Source organism: Metopolophium dirhodum, chromosome 1 (genome assembly GCF_019925205.1).
Source record: "Metopolophium dirhodum isolate CAU chromosome 1, ASM1992520v1, whole genome shotgun sequence".
Classification (NCBI taxonomy): domain Eukaryota; kingdom Metazoa; phylum Arthropoda; class Insecta; order Hemiptera; family Aphididae; genus Metopolophium; species Metopolophium dirhodum.
This window is the reverse complement of record NC_083560.1, coordinates 159529906-159556053: the sequence shown is the minus strand read 5'-3', so window position 1 is coordinate 159556053 and position 26148 is coordinate 159529906. Positions and strand designations below refer to the sequence as shown.

General features: G+C 27.8%; 1 long non-coding RNA gene across 5 annotated transcripts; it reads left to right on the top strand.

The window, feature by feature from the left end:
- Window positions 1-6929: 6929 nt before the first annotated feature.
- Window positions 6930-22507, top strand: LOC132935584 (uncharacterized). 5 transcript variants are annotated; one of them, XR_009663288.1, is made up of 6 exons: window positions 6930-7090; window positions 7289-7682; window positions 7822-14772; window positions 14907-15057; window positions 21562-21896; window positions 22033-22507. It is a non-coding gene; the product is annotated as an uncharacterized LOC132935584 (long non-coding RNA). The 5 variants fall into 5 exon arrangements; XR_009663287.1 differs by having other exon boundaries at window positions 7817-14772; window positions 14912-15057; XR_009663285.1 differs by having other exon boundaries at window positions 7817-14772; window positions 21677-21896.
- Window positions 22508-26148: the final 3641 nt, after the last annotated feature.

Below are 26148 nucleotides of genomic sequence, written 5' to 3'. Positions count from 1 at the left end.
TGGGTTTTTTTTTATTTTTTTTTTATTTTTGTGTCTGTCATCACCTTTTAGGACAGTAAAAGTGCTTGGATTTTCTTCAAAAGTAACTTTTCTGATAGGAAAGTGAATCTAGTTGGTACTTTAGTGGGGGGGTCAAAAGTAAAAATTTCCCAGTAGTTTTCAAAAGCGACGTGAAAAACAAAAGAAAAATTAAGGAAAAACGGGAATTTTTACGCAAAATCTGTTTTCGAGATAAATCGATTTTTTTTTGGTGTAACTCTAAAACAAATGACCGTAGGGAAATGACATTTTGACTGAATGTTTATAATTGAATTTCCTATACACCATAACATTTTGACTTATTTTGAGCTGTTTACGGACATTGTCAATTTCCATTTTTTTTAGTTTTTTTTTTCTATAAATATCAATAAAATTTTACCTGTTGAGTAAAAAAGCTTGAAGATTAAAAGAATTTAATAGAAGGCTCCGAGGTTATTGTATCAAAGGCAGATGAAAAAAATTAAATATCCTTAGTCACAGTTTTTATTTATAAGCATTTAAAGTTCAAATTTTGACAAAATACGGAAAAATCACGAAAATTAGCAAATTTTATATTTTTACAACATTTGATATTCACTTGATTTCTCATGTAACAATTTTCTTATTTTATTGTAATTAAAAAATGAATGACTGTAGATACTTGAATATTTCACTGAATGTTTATATTAGCATTTTCTATACACCATAAAATTTTGAAAATATTTTGACTCTTTTTGAGCTGTTTACAGACATTGTCAGTTTTACATTTTTTTAGTTTTTTTTTTTCTATAAATATCAATAAAATTGTATTTGTTGGTTAAAAAAGCGTGAAAAATTAATAAAAGCCTCCTGATCTATCGTTCTAATAGCACTTGAAAAATATTAAAAATACATAGGCACAATTTTTTTTTATAAGCATTTAAAGTTCAAATTTTGACTACATTCATCAAATTTATAATTTATTAATTATTTTGTAGTTAAAAATTTATAAAATGTTCAACTTTTATAGCTAAGGATTGAAAATTGAAAACAAGGCTCCACGTAAATAGGTTATATATAAATTACTTTATTCACAATAATATCTTCAAATATACTTGGTAATATCATACCGTTTTCACTCAGAATCGTTTTTCTTATACAATGATATTATATGATTGAATTCAAATTTAACACCATCCATTACAGTAACCCACTTGTAACCTACTGTACAGCAGAGCGAAATCCACTTATCTACCTTTTTTTTTTTTGTGTGTCTATCATCACCTTTTAGGACAGTAAAAATGCTTAGATTTTCTTCAAAAGTAAGTTTTCTGATAGGATAGTGAATGTAATTCGTACTTTTAGGGGTCAAAAGTAAAAAAAATTCTTTAAGTTTCCAAAATACAGGGAAAAACAAAAGAAAAATTTAGGAAAACTTTTCCTTTAGTTTTTGGTGTAACTCAACAAATGACGATAAATACATGAAACTTTCACTGGTTGTTTTTATTAGCATTTTCTTTACACGATAAAATATTCAAAAAATGTTGATTTGTTATGAACTGTCCACGGACATTTTCAGTTTCAAATTATTTTAATTTTTATTTCTATGCATGTAAATTAAACTTTATTTGTTGGGTAAAAAATCTTGAAAATCTAATACAGGGCTCCCAATATATTATTACAATGACATATGAAAAATATTAAAAATCCATATTAACAATTTTTTTTATAAGCATTTTAAGTTCAAATCTTGACAAAATACGTAAAAATGACGAAAATGTGCAAATTATTTTGAGTTAGAAATTCATAAAAATTTTTATTTTTAAATCTAAGGTTTTAAAATGTAATACAAAATTCTTCATAAGTTTGTCTACTTTTATCAAAAAAAAAAAAAAAAAAATGTCTACAAGAAAGTCAAGTTAAATTTGTAAGAACATTTGAAGTTTAAATATATTCACTCGATTTCTCATGTAGCGATTTTCTTATATTTTTGTAATTAAAAAACAAATAACTGTAAATAAATGAAAATTTGACTGAATGTTTATATTTTTTATTTTATTTACACCACGAAATTTTGAAAATATTTGGACCCATTTTAAACTGTTTATGGACAATTTCAAATTTCAAATTTTTAGTTTTTATTTTCTACAAATATTAATGATATTAATAATATATTATAACATTAAATTCAAATTGAACACAATCTATTCTAGTGACTCACTTCACACTTGAATATACTGTACAAAACCTACTTTCCAACCTTTTTTTAAATTTAATATTACTTTTAAATTATACTGTTGTAATTTATATCTACCAGCATTTTAGTACCTATCTATATTATATACATTAATACATCATACCTTTTGTAATTTTTTTACTTTTATTTTTATGTATTTTGTAATTATTATTTAAATATTGTATATTATTAATTAATAGCCATCGACAACAACCTTCTTGCCACAAACTTGCTTAAATAGAAGTTTAATCAACTATTGTAAATACTAGGTATATATATATCGAAGGCTATACACCGCAAAACCTCGTAAGTCAATTTTACCAAATTTGTAAACTGTTTTATTAACTGTTTTAAATATAATATATTGATATTATTTTTATGAGTTTTGGTTGTTGTGTACTATCTTATGAAAATACAGGGAACAATAATTATTATGATTTCAAAATGCACAGTATGTACCCAATTTCGGCTTGAGGTGTAGCCATCGATATAATAATATTGTACATTAGTACTATGTTACAAGGGCTGAGTTGAATAAATTAAATTAAATTATTATTAAATTATATTATTTGTTTAATATTATTCAGTACCTAAAAAGTCTGTACGCTTATCTTATTAAAATATATAGTTATTTGATACCTGCATTATTATAATTTACTCATATAATATAATATGTTAAATTGTTGCGCCATATTATTAATTATTGACTTTATACACTACTGATAATAAGTTACGAACAACAACTACTCACCTATCTAAATTGTTATTCCGATCAATGACATCGATATTTTTGTATCGAACATTAACATTTTGGCTGTACAATGTAAATATTCGATATGATTAATGTACCATTCATACCTAGTTGATTTTTAAAGAGGGATTATTATGTACATCGATATCTATTTTATGGAAATCAACTATAAAAGGTAGGTATAGTTTTTATTTGTATTGTAATAATTGATGGTAATTTTGCAATATTTATAATACTGCAGTATATTATACATAGGTAAATAACTGCTTAATGTTTAACGTGGACACAATATTTACTTTCATAATATAATGTAGGTTATAATATACCCTTCAGAGAGAGGCCAGAAACATCGCCTGACACAGACATTTTATGAGATAATACAATTTTTTTAAATTTAGAACCTATATGGTTGCAACATGTTTTTACCACAATTAATAAATATTAAAAAAATACAGGTTATACTGTTACCTATATAGCAACTCCGTTTTTACAAGAGTACCTACGTATATATAAATGTCAAGCTTTAATGAAATTTGTCAAAATTAATATTTTTTCATGATCTGTATAATGATAAAATATTATAGGATATAACAGTTATACTAATATGTGTAAATGTGTAATAGGCCTATTGTTATAGGTACGTTAAATGAACTACGGTCTACGATTATGAATTTAAATGTTTTATGATTATGTGGAAAAGTGTATCGGCGGAAAAGGAAAGGTATTCTTTTGACGAAGACCAGCTATATGCACATGTCTATAGTTTATAATTTATACACTTGCTCCATAGACACATAAAAATATAAAAATAGCATAAAAATATAAACTGCGCCGTTTTTCTGAGCGTATAACTACTGTATAAGTACTATGTACTAGACAGTATAGACACTACTACACTAGTGTAGGTAATATATAGGTATAACGTTATTATAACATCCTGAACACGACGAATATCTGCTATACTACGAGTACGAAATAAACAGCTAGTATTTCATCGAATTCGACGCAATTCGAAGGCTGTTCGAATAAGAATCGTTCGTAAGTAGGTTAGGTAGGTACACGACGTGTTTACGTAAAGGACCACGTCTTCACAAAGACGCCATCGAAACCACGGCCAGTGGCGTGCTGAAAAAAACATTTAAATTTAATACAAAACAAAAAATTAACTTACATAAAATATATTCATTTTTAACTATGTAATATAAATCATTTTTCTTATAACACTAAAAAAAACAACAATAAAATTTTTATATTTTATTACTTATTTTTTGTTTTTTTTTTTAACACTTTTAACACACCCACCCATATTAGTCATGTTATGAGACTATTGTCTCAAAAACCGTCTTAGGCACGCTACTGACAACGGTTACGGCTATCGGTCTATATTCCAAATCACCAAAATATAACATATAGGTACCTACTAAATTACATACCTGTATAATAGGCGTTATTGTTACTATCTACAGCCGTGAATCGTGATCGAAAGATACATCTGTCCATGCGGATATGCGATGTTCATGATGAGTTAAGATAGTGTACAGATCAATCAAAACAATACATCGTCGATCGTCGTCAATCATCATTAATGTTATTACTTATTATCACTTATTACTGGGCCTAGGATTTTAATGCCCTAAAATTCTGAATAATGTACTAAAAAAATGCACTACCTACGTTATTTTTATTTTTAATAATTACGATATAAACTCATATATACCTACATATTTGGTACCTATAAATTATACACGACTACAATTTTGTAAAGTCAAGTTTTGCAGATAGAACTGATTGTTTGAACTTTTTCAATCTGAAAAAAAAAACAATTATTTCCATATATTATTAAATTTTTTTAAATTCTGAGCTGAACGAAAGTGAATCTATAATTAATGCATTGAAGAGGTAAATTTTAAAAAAAATTTTAAAAAAATAAATGATTACAAGCAAATCAAATTAAATTTTTATAAGCGTTTGAAGATCATATATTATTACAACATTTGATATTCAATCGATTTCTCATGTAACGATTTTCTTATTTTATTGTAATTAAAAAACTAATGACTGTAGATACTTGAAAATTTCACTGAATGTTTGTATTTTTATTTTCTATACACCATACAGTTTTGAAAATATTTTAACTTTTTTTTAGCTGTTTCAGACATTGTCAGTTTTCGTTTTTTTTTCTATAATAATTATAGACAAGTATTGTCAATGAAATTTTATTTTTTGGGTAAAAAGCGTGAAAATGTAATACAATAAGGCTTCTGATATATTGTTAAAATAGCAGTTGAAAAATATTAAAAATACATATTATGCATAATTTTTTTTATAAGCATTTAAAGTTCGAATTTTCACAAAATTTAATAATTATTTTGTAGTTAAAAATGTATAAGATGTTCAACTTTTATAGCTGAGGATAGAAAATTTAAAACAAGGCTCCACGTAAATAGGTTATATATAAATTATTTTTACACCATTGTAAAATCAATACATTCATCGCGTCGCTCAGAATCTAAAATGATTTTGTAGTTAAAAATCATAAAATGTTCAACTTTTATAGTTATAAGGATTGAAAACTTACAGCAATGTTCTACGTAAGTAGGTTATTCCGTAACTAAAAAGTCTCAACATAAGAACACAGTTTTTTTATAGTTTTTTTATGTTCAAATTTGGAGAAAATTACATATTAAATAACCAAGAATAACGATTATAGTTATTTTGTTGTAATTTTATAATATTAATTTAACTTACCGGTTACCGTACTAATAATAAGTAATAACAATTTAAATATAATTTAAATTATCCACACTGACAACTGAATCGTTTTTCGTATAGGTACAATTAATCGGAACCAATAAATTATAATCTTACATGAACAAAAGTAAAAAACGTTGTTATATCAATGTGGCTATATATTTCGATGTATGTAATCTAAATCGATCAATTATTGATGGCAATTTGGCAATAATGTAATAGTACCTACTACCTATGTACTGTAATTATTTTAACCCTTATCTGGAATTTAATATTTGTAAACGTAAATTTCCTGATCGGCGATCACTATATAGGTAACAATGTATTATTATAGTTAAATAAATAAATCTGTCTTAGTCATAACTCATATAATACATATTACGATATTATTATGTACCTACTTATCATTATTTTTTATGTGGCGTCAAATGTTTGTTTTACTCACTCAAATATTTCATAATATCAGCAGTGGGTTTTCTTTCGAGATCATAATATTATGATAGCGTGTGTATACTTGTCGCATATTGATGCTAATAACTACATTCTCCCTGGGAACTCATGAGTGTTATATATGTAGTTACTTAGTGATATATATATTTAACGAGTTTAGCTATACTAGTACCTAGGTACTCGCTCATTCGCAGATATCGTTTCTCAACCAGCGACTCGTCGCTAATATGTGCTTAAAATTGTTTACATGGTCGATATAGGCTATGGTTCAATCCATAGTATAAATGTATAACACTACGATTTTCTTAAACTCGGCCTTTATCATCAGTCGTCGATCGGCAGGTGTTCATTTTTTCTTTGTCGTCCTTTTTTTTTTTTGTCGCCGACCGCCAGCAAAACATCTGCCGGGCGCGGCACATACCGTAGAGACATCGCAGTATCGCACGAACAATATAAATGTCGTACTTTGAATCGAGATGAATATTAAATGAAAAATGTTTCAGTGAACCCAAGCCCCAAGACGAATAATTTATTTAACTGACTTGCGAAGTCCTGCCTCTCTTATTAAATTACCTATTATTGTTATTATTATCATATTAATATCATGCCGCGGTGGGCCATAATTTCTCCACGTAGTCGGTAAGTAGTGTAAGGACGGTTGGTCACACTGGTCTGATGAAGCCGGTCGGGCGTCACAACGCGGCGGCGACCTCGGGCCTGCCTGCCGCATCGGGCGCAGCTCCGCCGTTTGTTAGTCTTTCGCTCTGGCCTGAGTGAGACTCATGTCGGTTAAATTCGCAGTTTTTTCAACTCGCCGTTTCTCATTTTTGTCGTGTACGGCATCGCGTAATCACGTCGTTAATCGTCGGCCGACTATCACCTCTCTCTGCGACAACAACCGTGTTGTAAGTATTAACTATATTTGCAATAACCGAAGAATAAACGATTTTTTGCCAGTCGTACATAACAAAACCGCGTCGAAAGTATTTTTTTTTTTATAGGTTACCCAAAACACGTCGGTCGAGTCGTCATCACGACGACCGCTGCTCCTCCGCGATCATCACGATACGAATGTTTATTGTTACTATTTTTTTTTTTTATAGTGCTTAGTGTTTACGTGTCGCACGGTTCAATCAGCAGAATGAGAACCACTGGAAATTGGACCTTGTGAACGTTCGGATGCAACGACGTCCCCTTTCACCGCCGGCTCGGCGACACGTATACAACAACAACAACAACCGCCGCCGCAGTCTCCCCTCCGCGCAACGTCTGGCTCGGAATGCCGTCTGACGACGTTCATTAATTGGACGTGTACTGCGTAGCGTCGTACGGCGTCGGTGCACTGCGGACCAGTCGGCCATTTATTTCCAAACTTCACTTCTTCGTCGGTACCTACTGCTCTGCTGTGTGCGCACTGTGTTCGTCTCGTCGCCTCCAAACGCCGACGGTGATTGTTTTCCGTTCGGTACGCCATCGGGGCCGGCATAACATGGACAGGTAATAATATTATTACGATTGATATTATATTATTATTCTACCGTTTACCGTTCTCATTGTCCGTCAGCACCTAGGTATGTCGATTTCTACTTGTTTGCGTTTCTTCTGTTTATTTTAACCTTTGTTTATGCTAGGTTAGGTCTCATTACGACGGCGAGAACTTGTTGATTCAGTACCGGCGACTGAAGAATTTCGCCATGCAAGCCATGTATAACAGGTCAAGTATAAGGGCTGTTCATCGTGCAGAATATCTGGAACTGTTACATTGTTACTGGTTTGCATGCTGTAAGTTTAAGATTTCTACTCGCATTATTCAATAAGTTATGAGTAGGTCTTGGAAGTTGTTGAATTTCAATGTTTTTATTGGACTATTATATTTACTAAGTTGGTTTGAAATTAATTTCACGACACTACCTACGAAAAGATTCTATAATTATTCCATAATACTATTATGCATGTTAAAATTATTAAATATACATTAACTATATACTTAAGGTAAATATATTGGATAGGAGGAGGGCATGCCCCCTGGAATGTCTAGGACTTATCTACAACTTTAATAACTATAAAGATTATTATCTATTTAATGTAATCCAAACATAAAACAATGCCAATTGGTATAAAATAAAAATAATATCTTTCATAGCTTGTTAACATAAATATAATAAGAATAATAGTGAAACAATTAATATATGCATTAAATAAAAATTTATATTTTTACCTTTAAATAAAATGTTTAAATAAATCAACAAAGTAAAAATAAATGAAAAACTTAGTTAACATACTCTGTATAAAATAAAAATAGTACTCTATATGTCTTATAAAGATAGTATAATAATAAAAATAGTGAACCAATAACTAAATTGCACAAAATAAACGTAAACACTATACCAGATGTTACCCAATAAATATGAAAACAAAGTATAAAATAAAAAAACATAGTTCATTATTATAGTCAGTCTTTATCTTTATCTTCTATGGAAGTCTTCCATGCACTCTGGACAAACTGCAGTTTTATAATGTATATTTTGTGATGATGCACTGTATTTAAATTGGCACAAACCTATATCTACTTTATCTCCCGTTAGTTTCTTTAGACTTAAAAAAATTATGTCACATATTGCATCGTAATATTTTTAAAATTATGTGGTCTAAAACTTAAACTTTGTTTAGTTGATTGGGTTTAGCCATTTGAATTCTGGCGATGTAATGTGATGTAGAGTAGAATTTAGGTTTGAATAATATGTTTCTAATTTGAATGGATGTTAACCACCTACATCATTGACCTTAACACAAATAATAATTGCGAAATATTTTTATTTTATGTAATATGTTTATAAAGTATGACAAATATTATGCTTATAATGGAATCTTATAATTAATATTAACAAATTATACTAATATATTATGTATCATAACATTGTGTTAACTATAACTGAAATTATCAAAATCATTAGAAGTTTCTATTATTTTATTTCAATCATTTGTAATGTAATATAAAATAATATGATAAACTAAATTTAAAATCAACTGATTAATGAAAGGTCTTGAATTTTGCAGACGCATAGTTACTAAAATTAAATATTTGTTATGTCATGAATAATGATAATATAAAAGATAACTAAAAATAGTTTTATCATTTTTCTTCATATTCAACATTAGCTGATTATCTCCCATGTACAAAATACGTACTAACCAAAGTGTGACAATCCTCCGCTATGCATTAGAAGTGTATCAGAGAAACATTAGAGGGGCCCACATAAGAGGTTCATTGTTTTGAAGGATTAAAATGTTTATGTGATAACATTACAAATTGAAATATTTATTACTAGATTATTTTCTGAATTCAGAGACATTAAAATGTAAATTTTTGATTTATTTCACATAAGAGACTTTGAGCTTTGTCCTGAGCAACATCATGTTTAATTTAATGCATTTGCTGGAATTAAAAACCAAATAACTTCATTTTGACGAGAAATTCAATATGGTTATGGAACAATGGAATGATAGAAAATATTTAAATTCCTTAGATGAAAATAAAATCATATTATTATAGGAATATTCAAGAAACCAATACATTTTTGACTTAGAGGCTATTAACTTGTTTTATTTTCTTTAAACGTACACAGCCGTAAACATGGTACTTTAGTTATGAAATTAATTATTTTGTCATTGTCATATCAAACTTATAGTAGACAGCCAATTCCTAACAAGTTTTAAAATATTTTTGACATCTAGATTTTATAGTATTGCCATATTATGCCACTTTTCTTCTGCTTTTTTTTCTAAGATTAAACATTGAGTCAACCACAATTATTTTCTATAAATCTTTTGAATATGGTGAAGTTTGGTTAACTTTTTAATTTGGCCATTTAAATATAATAATAATTTAATATAATTTTCCATATTATGTTATGCGTTTATTTCTGCAGTCGAATAGTAAATTAAATATTTAAAATTGTTTAATTCACTTTAAAAATTGAAAACTTATTTTATCCATATGATTGAGTACAATTATATAAGTTGTGTACATAAGCAACCATTTTATATATCATATAAATACAATTAGGCAATATCTTAGTGTAAATGTTCATAACAACACAAATAATTAATATTTTACAAAATGTAACATAAAATAATTAGGTTGAACAGAAAATGAAAAAATTATACAAACATAAAAAATAAATATTAAAATACCTAGTACCTTAAGTATTGTTTATTTATTTAAGTGTTAGTTGGTCCTTTGTCCAACTTTGTTACTGTTATGCACATTAATGTCTTTTACATAGATAAATAAACAAAGGACCTGTGTTAGGTATATTTGGATTAATAATATTTATTCTTTCTTCAGAAAATATACGTTTAAAACAAGCAAACAAATTGCGTTCATACACACAAAAAGTTTGGTTACAATTTGACTTCTTAAAATAATTGTCTGTTAAATAAGGTTTCTGTTGAAATTCTAAACTGTAACTATAATATTACTATATTATCATAATTTTATTTTTGTGTTTTTGAGCTATAACTCTGAAGGTTAATACTTCTATTGATTATACTTTTTCAATTCAAACATAGATATAGTATCTATTGTCAAATGCTTTTATCATTTGCACCATCTAAATATTTATAAAACAAAATATAAGAATAATAAAAATACAAATTTATACTTATTATTATTGACATTGTTAAATGCGGCCCTTCAGGGATTCCAAATGATGATGATTGAAATAAGTTGTAGTAGTCGTGAAGTTACTTAGGTCTCAACTGCTCTGGTACATCTGAATATGCCATGTCCTGGCCCCTCTATATATGATTTCAGCTCCTTTGATATGGCTGGCTCGTGCATTTGCCGGTGTTTTTAGGTGAGGTCGTTGCAAGTTGTTGTTGTCGTAGAGATGCAACAACCTGGCCTTGGAAATTTCTAATGGCTAATTTGATATAGTTGCCAACTTCCAAAAGCCAAGCTAGCAGTCCTATGTGCGAGTCGCGCGCTGCCAGTTCTATGAATCTGTTGATTCATAGTTTTGTCTATTTAATTGAATGATTATAAGTGAAACCCATTGTCCTTAATATTATATAATATATTATATAATATGAATATAATATGAATCTGTGAGGCCATTGCTCACAACACCTCCAAAAAAAAAAAGGTTTCGGACTCCTTTAGGCACAAATGTTTACAATTATGTTTTACAATTTAAAATTTTGTTGAACATTTTATAGTTGATTATAATTCAGTTACAATTTTTGTTATACATTTTACAATTAATTTACAATTTTGTTTTACCTAAAATTGTTTTTACAATTCTGGAACTTAAGTAGGTATTATATGCATCATAATTATATGAAGTAAATAAAGTTGGCCTCGGAATTGGATATGGTGGATATGGTTTATCTTGAGGAGAGTAAGCTGGATTATATGTCATCCAGAAATTTCAGGTTTGTCATACTTTTCTTCTAATTCCGAAACCAACGTTAAAACTTTTAACTTGGCCTCAGATATACCTTTTTTTGAAAATCAAAAAAATTCTCGTTGGCACAATCGCCATCTGTGGCGTTTGCGCTGCTACTGTCGCTGCTTTTGCTACTGCCACAGCTACTGCTACTGTCATAGTTGTTTTTGATATCAGCTACGTTTTAATCTTAATACGTATTTCAAAAAATCTTGAGTTAAAAGGTTTTTAGCGAGACTACTCTACTTCGACGCCATAAACCTACACGTGTCTACGAACCGTATGGTAAACGTCCTACTTTTATATTTCGAAAATGATATAAATTTCTCTTCGCTATTAGCAATAACCTTAACCCTTTCTGAACAAAAGCTTAAAAACATTAAAAATATAAAAAAAATTTTGTGACTTTCGATTTTTTTCCTATATCTAAGATAAGGTATGAACAAAAAAATCTATAATTTTTGATCCTTGATCCTTATTTTATCCTGGGACTCAAAAGTCCCGTCAGTCCTTTACGGTCTGGACTTAAGTCCCACCAGGCATTTAGGTTATTTTTCTTATATATATAAACAATAAAAAAAAAAACGCGTTTTCCTAAGGATTTTTAAAAAATACAAACGATTACAATTTATAGAAAATTTTATTTTTTTTATATACTTAACACGTTCACCTCCGCACGTATATTCCTAGTCTACCGCCACACGCCGCGTAACTGTTGGCAACATATTACGTGTGCCAATCCGTAATCGACGGCAGCCATTGTCTATATCAATGAAGGCAATAGCCGGCGCCGATCACGGATCGTCGTATATTCTGAAATTTAGTTTCATACTAGACATTTTTTTAATTTTGATTCATATGAAATACGTTATTAATATTTATTGTTTTATAAAATAAATACATAATGACTCCTTATCACACATGTAAAATATTTTTATAAAATAAACAAAAATAACTTGTACATAAAAAAACAATAAAATAATATAAATAATAAATCTTCAGAACAGAAAATAACCTTGTAACTCTTGTAATTAAAAAAACAAAAAAATAACATAAATAACAAATCTTCAGAACAGAAAATAACTTTGTAACTCTTGTAAATAAAAACAATAAAATAATATAAATAACAAATCTTTAGAACAGAAAAAAATAGATAATTACATTCTAAAACCTAATAATTATTAGTAGTTATATTTTTTTATGGTACTCTTCAAAGCAACTTTCAAGACACAAACCTGGTTTTTCATTGCATTCCATACAGTAATATATCGTATCTTTACGAATGCCTTTTCCTGAACAAATTTGACATCGTTAGTATTTGTATTTTTTTTTATAATTTTTTTCTACTTTTTTGGGAAGATGTGTTTCATTTATTTTTTTCGTGATTCGAGCATTCTTATTATCCAGATCGTTTGGTAATAATGCTTCAATCACAGACAGTCTAAACTCATACAACATTGTCTTCTTTGCATATTTATTGTATAAAAAATAAGAATTTACCAATAACAAATGTATACAATGTATACCAATTTTTTTGTACCATCTTATAGTCTTTCTTTCAAACGGATAGTACGAAGTCATCTGATCTTGGCGATCTATTCCAGACATATGTTCATTATATTTTATAACTGAAATTGGTTTAAATAACTATTTGAAGAATAAATTTGTATTGAAAAACACTTGTGTTTTATTTGGAAGTTTATTCACTAAATGATTTTATCCCACAAACAATTATTTGTCTGAAAATATTTAAGTCATTTATAACTGAACGATTGAAAATAGTATTAGAATAGTATTAATTTGCTGAAATTAATAATTGTTAGTAATCGCACCCTTGGAGCAAGACCGCCTCTTCTTTAGATCTGTTGTTTTGAGAAAAATCATTTTTAAGTTTCTAATTTTAATTGAGAACGTAATTTTTAAGTTATTTCAATGATTTAAACCTTATATTTAACATTATTATCTGTACTTTGAACTAGTGTAGATTACGATATTAATATCTTATTGCTATTAATAGAATTTAACTTTATGGCGGTTTTAAATTATATTTAATTATACAATAGTGCCACATTTTGATATAGTGCAGTATTACATTACGTTTTTAAATGAGTATAAGCCATAAACACTAATATGGCAGTCTTATTTTGTGGCATTGATACATAATAATGCCACATTTTGATTTCAGTCAGTCTTGCATTAGGTGAGGTTGCATATTAGAATGTTGAGTTCCAACTTTATGCATAGAAATGGTACCTAGTTACACTAAATTTTTTGTCTTATTACTTTTGAAATGAATAAATAAATAATTTAATCAATTAGATGCTCACAAAATACAACCAACAAAATATAACCTTATAATGTTATGTTTATTATTATAATAATATCATAAAAAATTATTTAAAATAAACATCTTACATTTTATATTTTTAAAATAATGTATTATATTTAAATAATAACAATAATATTCTTTATACTTCAAATTGTACAACATAAACTAAAATAAAATAAAAAATAAAAAAATATCCGGTAACAGTTACCTAATTTTAAAGTCTAAATTATAAAAATTATGTTTTATAGGTAATGAAAAAATATATTTAACATAATACTTATTCTTTTCCTTAAAAAAAAATTAAAATACCAAGTAACAAAATAAACACATTTAACAACTTAATTAAAATCTTTATCATCAGTAGTTACAGGTGATGTATTTGAAATTGTGTTCAACTGCTTAAAAAAATAATGATATGTATCTGGTATGAATTTAGCATCACATAAATTAACAAGATCTCTTTTTTTTCTTTAGATATACCAGGTGGCGTTTGATACAAAGGACTTATATCCAATTCAATATTATTTTGTTTTGACTTTCTTGTTTTTCTTGAAACAATAATTTCCAAAAAAATCATTTTGATCATAGGATGTTTTGTATTGTATTCTATCTGGTAAATCATCTACTGCGTAGCGTCGTACGGCGTCGGTGCACTGCGGACCAGTCGGCCATTTATTTCCAAACTTCACTTCTTCGTCGGTACCTACTGCTCTGCTGTGTGCGCACTGTGTTCGTCTCGTCGCCTCCAAACGCCGACGGTGATTGTTTTCCGTTCGGTACGCCATCGGGGCCGGCATAACATGGACAGGTAATAATATTATTACGATTGATATTATATTATTATTCTACCGTTTACCGTTCTCATTGTCCGTCAGCACCTAGGTATGTCGATTTCTACTTGTTTGCGTTTCTTCTGTTTATTTTAACCTTTGTTTATGCTAGGTTAGGTCTCATTACGACGGCGAGAACTTGTTGATTCAGTACCGGCGACTGAAGAATTTCGCCATGCAAGCCATGTATAACAGGTCAAGTATAAGGGCTGTTCATCGTGCAGAATATCTGGAACTGTTACATTGTTACTGGTTTGCATGCTGTAAGTTTAAGATTTCTACTCGCATTATTCAATAAGTTATGAGTAGGTCTTGGAAGTTGTTGAATTTCAATGTTTTTATTGGACTATTATATTTACTAAGTTGGTTTGAAATTAATTTCACGACACTACCTACGAAAAGATTCTATAATTATTCCATAATACTATTATGCATGTTAAAATTATTAAATATACATTAACTATATACTTAAGGTAAATATATTGGATAGGAGGAGGGCATGCCCCCTGGAATGTCTAGGACTTATCTACAACTTTAATAACTATAAAGATTATTATCTATTTAATGTAATCCAAACATAAAACAATGCCAATTGGTATAAAATAAAAATAATATCTTTCATAGCTTGTTAACATAAATATAATAAGAATAATAGTGAAACAATTAATATATGCATTAAATAAAAATTTATATTTTTACCTTTAAATAAAATGTTTAAATAAATCAACAAAGTAAAAATAAATGAAAAACTTAGTTAACATACTCTGTATAAAATAAAAATAGTACTCTATATGTCTTATAAAGATAGTATAATAATAAAAATAGTGAACCAATAACTAAATTGCACAAAATAAACGTAAACACTATACCAGATGTTACCCAATAAATATGAAAACAAAGTATAAAATAAAAAAACATAGTTCATTATTATAGTCAGTCTTTATCTTTATCTTCTATGGAAGTCTTCCATGCACTCTGGACAAACTGCAGTTTTATAATGTATATTTTGTGATGATGCACTGTATTTAAATTGGCACAAACCTATATCTACTTTATCTCCCGTTAGTTTCTTTAGACTTAAAAAAATTATGTCACATATTGCATCGTAATATTTTTAAAATTATGTGGTCTAAAACTTAAACTTTGTTTAGTTGATTGGGTTTAGCCATTTGAATTCTGGCGATGTAATGTGATGTAGAGTAGAATTTAGGTTTGAATAATATGTTTCTAATTTGAATGGATGTTAACCACCTACATCATTGACCTTAACACAAATAATAATTGCGAAATATTTTTATTTTATGTAATATGTTTATAAAGTATGACAAATATTATGCTTATAATGGAATCTTATAATTAATATTAACAAATTATACTAATATATTATGTATCATAACATTGTGTTAACTATAACTGAAATTATCAAAATCATTAGAAGTTTCTATTATTTTATTTCAATCATTTGTAATGTAATATAAAATAATATGATAAACTAAATTTAAAATCAACTGATTAATGAAAGGTCTTGAATTTTGCAGACGCATAGTTACTAAAATTAAATATTTGTTATGTCATGAATAATGATAATATAAAAGATAACTAAAAATAGTTTTATCATTTTTCTTCATATTCAACATTAGCTGATTATCTCCCATGTACAAAATACGTACTAACCAAAGTGTGACAATCCTCCGCTATGCATTAGAAGTGTATCAGAGAAACATTAGAGGGGCCCACATAAGAGGTTCATTGTTTTGAAGGATTAAAATGTTTATGTGATAACATTACAAATTGAAATATTTATTACTAGATTATTTTCTGAATTCAGAGACATTAAAATGTAAATTTTTGATTTATTTCACATAAGAGACTTTGAGCTTTGTCCTGAGCAACATCATGTTTAATTTAATGCATTTGCTGGAATTAAAAACCAAATAACTTCATTTTGACGAGAAATTCAATATGGTTATGGAACAATGGAATGATAGAAAATATTTAAATTCCTTAGATGAAAATAAAATCATATTATTATAGGAATATTCAAGAAACCAATACATTTTTGACTTAGAGGCTATTAACTTGTTTTATTTTCTTTAAACGTACACAGCCGTAAACATGGTACTTTAGTTATGAAATTAATTATTTTGTCATTGTCATATCAAACTTATAGTAGACAGCCAATTCCTAACAAGTTTTAAAATATTTTTGACATCTAGATTTTATAGTATTGCCATATTATGCCACTTTTCTTCTGCTTTTTTTTCTAAGATTAAACATTGAGTCAACCACAATTATTTTCTATAAATCTTTTGAATATGGTGAAGTTTGGTTAACTTTTTAATTTGGCCATTTAAATATAATAATAATTTAATATAATTTTCCATATTATGTTATGCGTTTATTTCTGCAGTCGAATAGTAAATTAAATATTTAAAATTGTTTAATTCACTTTAAAAATTGAAAACTTATTTTATCCATATGATTGAGTACAATTATATAAGTTGTGTACATAAGCAACCATTTTATATATCATATAAATACAATTAGGCAATATCTTAGTGTAAATGTTCATAACAACACAAATAATTAATATTTTACAAAATGTAACATAAAATAATTAGGTTGAACAGAAAATGAAAAAATTATACAAACATAAAAAATAAATATTAAAATACCTAGTACCTTAAGTATTGTTTATTTATTTAAGTGTTAGTTGGTCCTTTGTCCAACTTTGTTACTGTTATGCACATTAATGTCTTTTACATAGATAAATAAACAAAGGACCTGTGTTAGGTATATTTGGATTAATAATATTTATTCTTTCTTCAGAAAATATACGTTTAAAACAAGCAAACAAATTGCGTTCATACACACAAAAAGTTTGGTTACAATTTGACTTCTTAAAATAATTGTCTGTTAAATAAGGTTTCTGTTGAAATTCTAAACTGTAACTATAATATTACTATATTATCATAATTTTATTTTTGTGTTTTTGAGCTATAACTCTGAAGGTTAATACTTCTATTGATTATACTTTTTCAATTCAAAACATAGATATAGTATCTATTGTCAAATGCTTTTATCATTTGCACCATCTAAATATTTATAAAACAAAATATAAGAATAATAAAAATACAAATTTATACTTATTATTATTGACATTGTTAAATGCGGCCCTTCAGGGATTCCAAATGATGATGATTGAAATAAGTTGTAGTAGTCGTGAAGTTACTTAGGTCTCAACTGCTCTGGTACATTCTGAATATGCCATGTCCTGGCCCCTCTATATATGATTTCAGCTCCTTTGATATGGCTGGCTCGTGCATTTGCCGGTGTTTTTAGGTGAGGTCGTTGCAAGTTGTTGTTGTCGTAGAGATGCAACAACCTGGCCCTTGGAAATTTCTAATGGCTAATTTGATATAGTTGCCAACTTCCAAAAGCCAAGCTAGCAGTCCTATGTGCGAGTCGCGCGCTGCCAGTTCTATGAATCTGTTGATTCATAGTTTTGTCTATTTAATTGAATGATTATAAGTGAAACCCATTGTCCTTAATATTATATAATATATTATATAATATGAATATAATATGAATCTGTGAGGCCATTGCTCACAACACCTCCAAAAAAAAAAAGGTTTCGGACTCCTTTAGGCACAAATGTTTACAATTATGTTTTACAATTTAAAATTTTGTTGAACATTTTATAGTTGATTATAATTCAGTTACAATTTTTGTTATACATTTTACAATTAATTTACAATTTTGTGTTTACCTAAAATTGTTTTTACAATTCTGGAACTTAAGTAGGTAATTATATGCATCATAATTATATGAAGTAAATAAAGTTGGCCTCGGAATTGGATATGGTGGATTATGGTTTATCTTGAGGAGAGTAAGCTGGATTATATGTCATCCAAAAATTTCAGGTTTGTCATACTTTTCTTCTAATTCCGAAACCAACGTTAAAACTTTTAACTTGGCCTCAGATATACCTTTTTTTGAAAATCAAAAAAATTCTCGTTGGCACAATCGCCATCTGTGGCGTTTGCGCTGCTACTGGTCGCTGCTTTTGCTACTGCCACAGCTACTGCTACTGTCATAGTTGTTTTTGATATCAGCTACGTTTTAATCTTAATACGTATTTCAAAAAAATCTTGAGTTAAAAGGTTTTTAGCGAGACTACTCTACTTCGACGCCATAAACCTACACGTGTCTACGAACCGTATGGTAAACGTCCTACTTTTATATTTCGAAAATGATATAAATTTCTCTTCGCTATTAGCAATAACCTTAACCCTTTCTGAACAAAAGCTTAAAAACATTAAAAATATAAAAAAAATTTTGTGACTTTCGATTTTTTTTCCTATATCTAAGATAAGGAGTATGAACAAAAAAATCTATAATTTTTGATCCTTGATCCTTATTTTATCCTGGGACTCAAAAGTCCCGTCAGTCCCTTTACGGTCTGGACTTAAGTCCCACCAGGCATTTAGGTTTATTTTTCTTATATATATAAACAATAAAAAAAAAAACGCGTTTTCCTAAGGATTTTTAAAAAATACAAACGATTACAATTTATTAGAAAATTTTATTTTTTTTATATACTTAACACGTTCACCTCCTCCGCACGTATATTCCTAGTCTACCGCCACCACACGCCGCGTAACTGTTGGCAACATATTACGTGTGCCAATCCGTAATCGACGGCAGCCATTGTCTATATCAATGAAGGCAATAGCCGGCGCCGATCACGGATCGTCGTATATTCTGAAATTTAGTTTCATACTAGACATTTTTTTAATTTTGATTCATATGAAATACGTTATTAATATTTATTGTTTTATAAAATAAATACATAATGACTCCTTATCACACATGTAAAATATTTTTATAAAATAAACAAAAATAACTTGTACATAAAAAAAACAATAAAATAATATAAATAATAAATCTTCAGAACAGAAAATAACCTTGTAACTCTTGTAATTAAAAAAACAAAAAAATAACATAAATAACAAATCTTCAGAACAGAAAATAACTTTGTAACTCTTGTAAATAAAAACAATAAAATATATATAAATAACAAATCTTTAGAACAGAAAAAAATAGATAATTACATTCTAAAACCTAATAATTATTAGTAGTTATATTTTTTTTATGGTACTCTTCAAAGCAACTTTCAAGACACAAACCTGGTTTTTCATTGCATTCCATACAGTAATATATCGTATCTTTACGAATGCCTTTTCCTGAACAAATTTGACATCGTTAGTATTTGTATTTTTTTTTATAATTTTTTTTCTACTTTTTTGGGAAGATGTGTTTCATTTATTTTTTTCGTGATTCGAGCATTCTTATTATCCAGATCGTTTGGTAATAATGCTTCAATCACAGACAGTCCTAAACTCATACAACATTGTCTTCTTTGCATATTTATTGTATAAAAAATAAGAATTTACCAATAACAAATGTATACAATGTATACCAATTTTTTTGTACCATCTTATAGTCTTTTCTTTCAAACGGATAGTACGAAGTCATCTGATCTTGGCGATCTATTCCAGACATATGTTCATTATATTTTATAACTGAAATTGGTTTAAATAACTATTTGAAGAATAAATTTGTATTGAAAAACACTTGTGTTTTTATTTGGAAGTTTATTCACTAAATGATTTTATCCCACAAACAATTATTTGTCTGAAAATATTTAAGTCATTTATAAGCTGAACGATTGAAAATAGTATTAGAATAGTATTAATTTGCTGAAATTAATAATTGTTAGTAATCGCACCCTTGGAGCAAGACCGCCTCTTCTTTAGATCTGTTGTTTTGAGAAAAATCATTTTTAAGTTTCTAATTTTAATTGAGAACGTAATTTTTAAGTTATTTCAATGATTTAAACCTTATATTTAACATTATTATCTGTACTTTGAACTAGTGTAGATTACGATATTAATATCTTATTGCTATTAATAGAATTTAACTTTTATGGCGGTTTTAAATTATATTTAATTATACGAATAGTGGCCACATTTTGATATAGTGCAGTATTACATTACGTTTTTAAATGAGTATAAGCCATAAACACTAATATGGCAGTCTTATTTTTGTGGCATTGATACATAATAATGCCACATTTTGATTTCAGTCAGTCTTGCATTAGGTGAGGTTGCATATTAGAATGTTGAGTTCCAACTTTATGCATAGAAATGGTACCTAGTTACACTAAATTTTTTGTCTTATTACTTTTGAAATGAATAAATAAATAATTTAATCAATTAGATGCTCACAAAATACAACCAACAAAATATAACCTTATAATGTTATGTTTATTATTATAATAATATCATAAAAAATTATTTAAAATAAACATCTTACATTTTATATTTTTAAAATAATGTATTATATTTAAATAATAACAATAATATTCTTTATACTTCAAATTGTACAACATAAACTAAAATAAAATAAAAAATAAAAAAATATCCGGTAACAGTTACCTAATTTTAAAGTCTAAATTATAAAAATTATGTTTTATAGGTAATGAAAAAATATATTTAACATAATACTTATTCTTTTCCTTAAAAAAAAAATTAAAATACCAAGTAACAAAATAAACACATTTAACAACTTAATTAAAATCTTTATCATCAGTAGTTACAGGTGATGTATTTGAAATTGTGTTCAACTGCTTAAAAAAATAATGATATGTATCTGGTATGAATTTAGCATCACATAAATTAACAAGATCTCTTTTTTTTCTTTAGATATACCAGGTGGCGTTTGATACAAAGGACTTATATCCAATTCAATATTATTTTGTTTTGACTTTCTTGTTTTTCTTGAAACAATAATTTCCAAAAAAAATCATTTTGATCATAGGATGTTTTGTATTGTATTCTATCTGGTAAATCATCTACTGCGTAGCGTCGTACGGCGTCGGTGCACTGCGGACCAGTCGGCCATTTATTTCCAAACTTCACTTCTTCGTCGGTACCTACTGCTCTGCTGTGTGCGCACTGTGTTCGTCTCGTCGCCTCCAAACGCCGACGGTGATTGTTTTCCGTTCGGTACGCCATCGGGGCCGGCATAACATGGACAGGTAATAATATTATTACGATTGATATTATATTATTATTTCTACCCGTTTACCGTTCTCATTGTCCGTCAGCACCTAGGTATGTCGATTTCTACTTGTTTGCGTTTCTTCTGTTTATTTTAACCTTTGTTTATGCTAGGTTAGGTCTCATTACGACGGCGAGAACTTGTTGATTCAGTACCGGCGACTGAAGAATTTCGCCATGCAAGCCATGTATAACAGGTCAAGTATAAGGGCTGTTCATCGTGCAGAATATCTGGAACTGTTACATTGTTACTGGTTTGCATGCTGTAAGTTTAAGATTTCTACTCGCATTATTCAATAAGTTATGAGTAGGTCCTTGGAAGTTGTTGAATTTCAATGTTTTTATTGGACTATTATATTTACTAAGTTGGTTTGAAATTAATTTCACGACACTACCTACGAAAAGATTCTATAATTATTCCATAATACTATTATGCATGTTAAAATTATTAAATATACATTAACTATATACTTAAGGTAAATATATTGGATAGGAGGAGGGCATGCCCCCTGGAATGTCTAGGACTTATCTACAACTTTAATAACTATAAAGATTATTATCTATTTAATGTAATCCAAACATAAAACAATGCCAATTGGTATAAAATAAAAAATAATATCTTTCATAGCTTGTTAACATAAATATAATAAGAATAATAGTGAAACAATTAATATATGCATTAAATAAAAATTTATATTTTTTACCTTTAAATAAAATGTTTAAATAAATCAACAAAGTAAAAATAAATGAAAAAACTTAGTTAACATACTCTGTATAAAATAAAAATAGTACTCTATATGTCTTATAAAGATAGTATAATAATAAAAATAGTGAACCAATAACTAAATTGCACAAAATAAACGTAAACACTATACCAGATGTTACCCAATAAATATGAAAACAAAGTATAAAATAAAAAAAACATAGTTCATTATTATAGTCAGTCTTTATCTTTATCTTCTATGGAAGTCTTCCATGCACTCTGGACAAACTGCAGTTTTATAATGTATATTTTGTGATGATGCACTGTATTTAAATTGGCACAAACCTATATCTACTTTATCTCCCGTTAGTTTCTTTAGACTTAAAAAAATTATGTCACATATTGCATCGTAATATTTTTTAAAATTATGTGGTCTAAAACTTAAACTTTGTTTAGTTGATTGGGTTTAGCCATTTGAATTCTGGCGATGTAATGTGATGTAGAGTAGAATTTAGGTTTGAATAATATGTTTCTAATTTGAATGGATGTTAACCACCTACATCATTGACCTTAACACAAATAATAATTGCGAAATATTTTTATTTTATGTAATATGTTTATAAAGTATGACAAATATTATGCTTATAATGGAATCTTATAATTAATATTAACAAATTATACTAATATATTATGTATCATAACATTGTGTTAACTATAACTGAAAATTATCAAAATCATTAGAAGTTTCTATTATTTGTATTTTCAATCATTTTGTAATGTAATATAAAATAATATGATAAACTAAATTTAAAATCAACTGATTAATGAAAGGTCTTGAATTTTGCAGACGCATAGTTACTAAAATTAAATATTTGTTTATGTCATGAATAATGATAATATAAAAGATTAACTAAAAATAGTTTTATCATTTTTCTTCATATTCAACATTAGCTGATTATCATCCCATGTACAAAATACGTACTAACCAAAGTGTGACAATCCTCCGCTATGCATTAGAAGTGTATCAGAGAAACATTAGAGGGGCCCACATAAGAGGTTTCATTGTTTTGAAAGGATTAAAATGTTTATGTGATAACATTACAAATTGAAATATTTATTACTAGATTATTTTCCTGAATTCAGAGACATTAAAATGTAAATTTTTTGATTTATTTCACATAAGAGACTTTGAGCTTTGTCCTGAGCAACATCATGTTTTAATTTAATGCATTTGCTGGAATTAAAAACCAAATAACTTCATTTTGACGAGAAATTCAATATGGTTATGGAACAATGGAATGATAGAAAATATTTAAATTCCTTAGATGAAAATAAAATCATATTATTATAGGAATATTCAAGAAACCAATACATTTTTGACTTTAGAGGCCTATTAACTTGTTTTATTTTCTTTAAACGTACACAGCCGTAAACATGGTACTTTAGTTATGAAATTAATTATTTTGTCATTGTCATATCAAACTTATAGTAGACAGCCAATTCCTAACAAGTTTTAAAATATTTTTGACATCTAGATTTTATAGTATTGCCATATTATGCCACTTTTCTTCTGCTTTTTTTTTCTAAGATTAAACATTGAGTCAACCCACAATTATTTTCTATAAATCTTTTGAATATGGTGAAGTTTGGTTAACTTTTTAATTTGGCCATTTTAAATATAATAATAATTTAATATAATTTTCCATATTATGTTATGCGTTTATTTCTGCAGTCGAATAGTAAATTAAATATTTAAAATTGTTTAATTCACTTTAAAAATTGAAAACTTATTTTATCCATATGATTGAGTACAATTATATAAAGTTGTGTACATAAGCAACCATTTTTATATATCATATAAATACAATTAGGCAATATCTTAGTGTAAATGTTCATAACAACACAAATAATTAATATTTTACAAAATGTAACATAAAATAATTAGGTTGAACAGAAAATGAAAAAATTATACAAACATAAAAAATAAATATTAAAATACCTAGTACCCTTAAGTATTGTTATTTATTTAAGTGTTAGTTGGTCCTTTGTCCAACTTTGTTACTGTTATGCACATTAATGTCTTTTACATAGATAAATAAACAAAGGACCTGTGTTAGGTATATTTGGATTAATAATATTTATTCTTTCTTCAGAAAATATACGTTTAAAACAAGCAAACAAATTGCGTTCATACACACAAAAAGTTTGGTTACAATTTGACTTCTTAAAATAATTGTCTGTTAAATAAGGTTTCTGTTGAAATTCTAAACTGTAACTATAATATTACTATATTATCATAATTTTTATTTTTGTGTTTTTGAGCTATAACTCTGAAGGTTAATACTTCTATTGATTATACTTTTTCAATTCAAACATAGATATAGTATCTATTGTCAAATGCTTTTTATCATTTGCACCATCTAAATATTTATAAAACAAAATATAAGAATAATAAAAATACAAAATTTATACTTATTATTATTGACATTGTTAAATGCGGCCCCTTCAGGGATTCCAAATGATGATGATTGAAATAAGTTGTAGTAGTCGTGAAGTTACTTAGGTCTCAACTGCTCTGGTACATCTGAATATGCCATGTCCTGGCCCCTCTATATATGATTTCAGCTCCTTTGATATGGCTGGCTCGTGCATTTGCCGGTGTTTTTAGGTGAGGTCGTTGCAAGTTGTTGTTGTCGTAGAGATGCAACAACCTGGCCTTGGAAATTTCTAATGGCTAATTTGATATAGTTGCCAACTTCCAAAAGCCAAGCTAGCAGTCCTATGTGCGAGTCGCGCGCTGCCAGTTCTATGAATCTGTTGATTCATAGTTTTGTCTATTTAATTGAATGATTATAAGTGAAACCCATTGTCCTTAATAGTTATATAATATATTATATAATATGAATATAATATGAATCTGTGAGGCCATTGCTCACAACACCTCCAAAAAAAAAAAGGTTTCGGACTCCTTTAGGCAACAAATGTTTTACAATTTATGTTTTACAATTTAAAATTTTGTTGAACATTTTATAGTTGATTATAATTCAGTTACAATTTTTGTTATACATTTTACAATTAATTTACAATTTTGTTTTACCTAAAATTGTTTTTACAATTCTGGAACTTAAGTAGGTATTATATGCATTCATAATTATATGAAGTAAATAAAGTTGGCCTCGGAATTGGATATGGTGGATATGGTTTATCTTGAGGAGAGTAAGCTGGATTATATGTCATCCAGAAATTTCAGGTTTGTCATACTTTTCTTCTAATTCCGAAACCAACGTTAAAAACTTTTAACTTGGCCTCAGATATACCTTTTTTTGAAAATCAAAAAAATTCTCGTTGGCACAATCGCCATCTGTGGCGTTTGCGCTGCTACTGTCGCTGCTTTTGCTACTGCCACAGCTACTGCTACTGTCATAGTTGTTTTTGATATCAGCTACGTTTTAATCTTAATACGTATTTCAAAAAATCTTGAGTTAAAAGGTTTTTAGCGAGACTACTCTACTTCGACGCCATAAAAC